The sequence below is a fragment of the Primulina eburnea genome, chromosome 11, assembly GCF_022965805.1.
Source record: "Primulina eburnea isolate SZY01 chromosome 11, ASM2296580v1, whole genome shotgun sequence".
NCBI lineage: Eukaryota > Viridiplantae > Streptophyta > Magnoliopsida > Lamiales > Gesneriaceae > Primulina > Primulina eburnea.
The window spans coordinates 1,901,658-1,907,481 of NC_133111.1; the positions used below are offsets into that span (position 1 = coordinate 1,901,658).

The following is a 5,824-nucleotide window of genomic DNA, read 5'->3' on the forward strand; positions in this document are numbered from 1 at the left end:
TTGAATATATGATATTAATTTATAGAGCAACTTCTTAGCGGAAGGGTATATATTTATACGACAAAAGGTAAAAGTGGTTATAATATTACTCTCATATACTATAGGCTGTGTTTGGTTGAGTGGATTAAATAAGGATAGATTAATAGTTAAATATTTATCGTTAAAATTTTAAGATGTTTTAATAATCATTTTGACCCGGTTTAAGATCCAATTTTATTAATCAAATAGTTATTCATAAAATTGTATCTTAAACGGATCAAAATGATTATTAAAACAACTTAAAATTTTAACGATAAATATTTGATTATTAATCTATCCTTATTTAATCCACTCAACCAAACACACTCATATCTTATAATTTATTAAGATGCATTTAATTAAACCATATATAAATTAAATGTTACATTTATAAAAGAGTAGCTTGATGGGAAATATTGTTCCCAACTAACTAAATCGGATCCATTGGTTAGGACTAACTAGGAGTTCTTTATTTTCTCCTTTTTAAACTTTTCCTTTATAAACGGAAAGAGGGCATATATGCATTGCTTCCAAGTGGGGATTAGTACTCTTGGCATAATATTAGCTAAATGAAGTCCACAGTTAGCCTGCGTCAAATTTAGTTTTAAATTTCACATACAAAAATTGATCTTGTTCCGTGTGTCACAAGTATTTCGTACTTATAACCAGCCCATTGGTTTAAGTATTAATTGGTAACTTTGTTAAGAATAAAAAATAAACGGCTAGTTTATAAAGGTTAGTTTGAAATATTTTCTATAAATAATGTGTAAACATATTTTCATTCCAAATCACTACACTCTCCAATCATACTCTCTAACATTATATCCATCTATTTTTTTTTTTTTTAGATTCCAACACTCTTATTTTCTATCCGAAATAGATGAAAATAATAAATATTTTTTACAAATTTCTTGCAATTTACAAACAACCCGCAAGAATATTCATTTTTCTAAAATCCACAAATTCTACCAAATTATCAATACTCACATCCATTTTGAAATATGTTGTTTCCTCAACAAAATAGCCATTGGAACATCTAGGAAATGATTTAAATATTGTAAGATATTTTTATTTAGTATAAACATTTTAAGATAATTGAGTGGACTATGTGACCCATAAATAATGAATTTTAATATTAAAAAAAATGTGAGTGAAAGAGATATATATGTTATTATAATAAGTATGTGATAGTGGACCTCACAATTTTTGATCAGTTGGTAAGCATTACGCGCGCCAATGCCCTAATAAAGGGTGATGCTAGTTGTACATCTCGGTGTACATTTTCCTTATCAATTACAAAACTATCATATATTTACTTTTTTTCCCATTTTAATATTTGGCCCCACTTTAAATTCCTTGCAGTAGAAGATCACTACATATGTTCCGATTTCAGATTTAACCTTGTAAGGATTGATCGACCATTTTCCTCGTTGTATTAATATAAATTTTTGTGTCAATACGGTCTTTCCAATATATTTTTGTTCTTAGTCACATTAAGATCTCCATACATGTAGGGATTTCAGATTTTATCTTGTAAGGATTCGATCATTGTCCTCTTTGTATTAATATAAATCTTTGTATTAATACGACATTTTCAATATTTTTATTTTATTACTATACACTTCAAAAAAAATTTAAAAGGTCACCCCTCTCAAATTTGTTATAATACAAACACATTAAACTTTGGTATTTTTAAGTTATGATTCACGAAAAAAACAGATTTATTTTGTTAATATCAGTAATATCTGTTAAATATTTTAAATAGTCTTTAATTGTACATTTTCATATATACTAACATAATTCCTCTCATTCTATTATCAGATCATATCATTATTGTTCTCCTTTGCGTTGAAGCTTAGTAAGAACCGCTCATTGTTTGTGTTACATTATCTCACTGACAACTATTCATCGCCTTCTTATCAATATAAATGCTTTAATTTATAATTAGTAATGTTTAATTAATTGAATATCTTTTATTTATAATTTGGAATGAAAGTATTTAAGCCCACCGACCCAAGACTTAAGATTTGAAAAGGCGTAATTATTTTTTTCCATTTCGCATTCGATACCATATATAGGGGAGCTTGCAAATTAATGTTTTACGTTTTTGAACATTTCGATTTTTATTAAATTTTATTAAAAATAAATTTTATTTAGAAGAACATCGAGTGACTCAAAATTTAATCAGAAAACTAGCTTAATTGAGAAACCAATTAAAAATCGAAAATTAAATCAACGAAAAGGAGAAATGTGAAAAAAAATCGTCTGATATCATTGACATCGCTAAATGAATCCAGTGCAATCCGGGCCCAATCATGTTCATGTACGTAGCAGCAGCTTCAGTTTCTTAAAGCGGAATATCGAGGCCTTTCCCCACATCCACTCCAATTATCTGAAGCAATCCTTTGTTCAAAATCTGAACAGCAGAAAATTATCTAAATATACATCACGAATGATTACATAAAACCAAGAACTTTAACAACTTAAGATCCATGCAAAATTCCTAGATCAAACATTTCCCAGTTCCGAAGTCATTTATATTCACGATTTCAACCTCATGTAAATTCAGAATAGGAACATCTACTCTAATGGAAATCTAAAAATTAAACCAAATGTAAAAAGTTGAGTATGCATTTACGATTCAAACTTCTAATATTTATAAACTCAGATGTGTCCACAATAGTTTACTAACTTGATTCATAGAAAATAAACATGAAGAAATTATCGAAAACTGACCAATTCAACTATAAAAACAATAACGATGCCCATCATCCCAGCTCTGGAGTTTCAAATTTCAGCAGTCCTCGTGAAACCCAGAAACGGGGCCTCCAACTTCGGCTCTTCCTTCGGCAGTTCCACCTGAAATTCATGCACATCTTATCCTATTCTGCATAACCATAATAAAATATTAAATACATGCAATGATGGAATCAAAGATTTTATTAAGCCTACCCCGGCGGGAAGATTGGCGGCTTGAATCTTGAAACACACCCGTTTGGGGTTACCCTGTCTCGGAGACTGGAAGAGTGAGATCTCGCGGTGGCCATGAGGATTAATTACCGGTGCTCCGGCGGAGAGGAAATGGGACGATAGTGTGTGTGAAATTGCCATTCGCAAAGTTGTGGCCGCACGCTCTCTCCCAACCTTATCTACATACATACATCATATTCCGGTCTCATTTATTTTTTAATTATTTTGAATTTCTTAAATTATATTTTTCATTGATAAAAAAATATGAAACCTTACTATTATTAATAATAAGGAATAAATCTAGAGTAATGATATTAACCTTACATAATGTTAATATTAAAAATAAAAATATTAAAAAAAGTCAACAATAGTAATAAAAAAATAAAATGGTATTTTATTATTTATTCAGATTGATATTTTGTCGATGCTGCAAGACAATTAGATAGTAAATGATATTTTACGATATTTGAAGAGTGTGTCTCTTGACAGACGATCTCACGAATATTTATCTGTGAGACGGGACAACCATATCGATATTCACAATAAAAATTAATATTCTTAGCACAAAAAGTAAAATTTTTTCATGGATGATCCAAATAAAATATATATCTCATAAAATACGACTCGTGAGACCATCTTACATAAATTTTTTTGCCGTATTTGAACTCTTTCCCCTTGAAACGTTCACAAATTGCTGCAACGTTGATAATCCGAAGAGCGGATATTGCAGTGAAATATTTTTTTAATATTTCAGGATTGGCCAATAATAAAAAATAAATTTAATATGTTCATTATTAAAAATAAAATAAATAATTTTTTTTTTTTTTTTTGAGGAGAAAAAGACTTAATCATTAGATAAATCCAAAGAAGCTACATCCATCAGCCAAGATGGGTACAGATCATCAACCCAACACAAAGGTGAAGGGTGGGATAAGGCAAAATGAGCGAGATAATGCGCTACTCGATTCGCACTTCGTTTAACATGATTAATACCAACAAATCTATCATAATCAAGAAGATCCAAGATATTGGCAACTAGTACTCCTTGGTGATTTAGACCGACAGTATTCGAAGTCACCGCTTTGACTGCCACAGAAGAATCTGAAAATAACCACACATTCTTGAAGTTGCATTTCAAAACTAGCATCATACCAAAATGGATTGCACGAAGTTCTGCATCCACCACTGAACCTGTGAAGCGAAAGCCATATGTTGAGGCTGCACAAATCATACCAAGATGGTTACGAATAACAGCACCCACACTACAAATACCAAGATTCTCCTTAATCCCTGCATCCACATCAAGACGTAAATGTCCCATGGGAGGAGGCTCCCATATATCAATTGAAACAGGCTTGGTTGACTCAGAAAAAGCACAATAATCACTACGGGCTTTCTGAAATTGTTCAAGATAAGATAAGACCCAATTTATGTTAATATCGTTGTTAGGGATTTGGATATTGTGCTTTACCTTGCATAATTGTGTCCATATAGCCCAAGATATCATGGCAAACTGCTCGAATTCAGCTGTAGAAAATCCCTTCATTATGCTCAAACCACAAACAATGAATGGCAGTAGCTTGCCTTTCTTTAAACAAGGCCAAAAAATGGTATCTTTCCAAACTACACGAACTTTCTGGCAAAATAGGAGACTATGGCTTGTCATGGCTTCAAACGATCCACAGAAAAAACAGCATCCTGATGCATGGATATGTCTCTTGAAAAGGTTACCTTCAGTAGGTAACAAATCATTGCTCGCACGCCAAAGAAATATCTTGACTTTTTGGGGGATATGAATCTTCCATATCAATTTCCACCAACTTTCTAAGAAATAGGTCGATTGTGATTCAAGAGGATCAAAGCATCCAGTCTCAAGAAGGTACCCAGATTTAACTGTGTAATGACCTTTTTTGTCCCATTTCCAATATCTAATATCTTCTGTTTCAAGATTCCGCAATGGTATTTCCAGAATTCTATCGGCCTCAAATGAAGGAAATATAGTACGTACCTTGCTCGCATTCCACATTCTATCCGAAGAAATTAACTCATGCACCAACAGTGAATCATTAGATCTCCGCAAAGAACTAATCCCAGATGCTAACATGGGTATCCATCTATCAGAGTAGGCATTAATACGAAGTCCGTTCCCAACTCGCCACAATAATCCTTTTTGAATAAGATCTCGACTCCACAAAATGGATCGCCAAACATAGGAAGGTTTAGACCCTAATTGAGCAGTCATAATATCATCATATTTAAAATAACGAGCTTTAAGAACCTGAGCCATAAGTGATGAAGGATCAAAGATTATCCTCCAAACTTGTTTTGCCAAAAGGGCCCGATTGAAAGCATATAGGCTCCTGAATCCCATACCCCCATACTGCTTTGGTTTGCACATGTTCCTCCACCGTACCCAATGCAAACTTCCACCAGTAGATTTAGAGTTCCACCAGAATTTAGAGCAGCATTGTTCCAACTCATTACACAATGAAATAGGCAACTTGAAACAGGACATTGCATAAGATGGAATAGCCTGTAATACCGATTTAATGAGAGTTTCTTTACCACCTGCAGAGAAAAATTTAGAAGCCCATCCATTGATTTTTTTTAGCAATCTTTCTCTTAACCCAGCAAATTGAATCCTTTTACTCCTCAAAGAAAAAGTTGGTAAGCCCAAATAAAGCTCATGTCCTTTCACCACACTGATGGAAAAAATTCTTTGGATTGAATTGATAGTATTGGATGAGGCACTTGGGCTGAATGTGAGTGCCGATTTTTCGTAATTCACCAGTTGGCCAGATGCTTTTTCATAGATCTGCAAACATTTTCTAATATG

General features: G+C 32.5%; 1 pseudogene; it reads right to left on the reverse strand.

Moving 5' to 3' along the window:
• Positions 1–2,156: 2,156 nt before the first annotated feature.
• LOC140804879 (light-harvesting complex-like protein OHP1, chloroplastic) lies at positions 2,157–3,192 on the reverse strand (annotated as a pseudogene).
• Between the last annotated feature and the right edge of the window lie 2,632 nt (positions 3,193–5,824).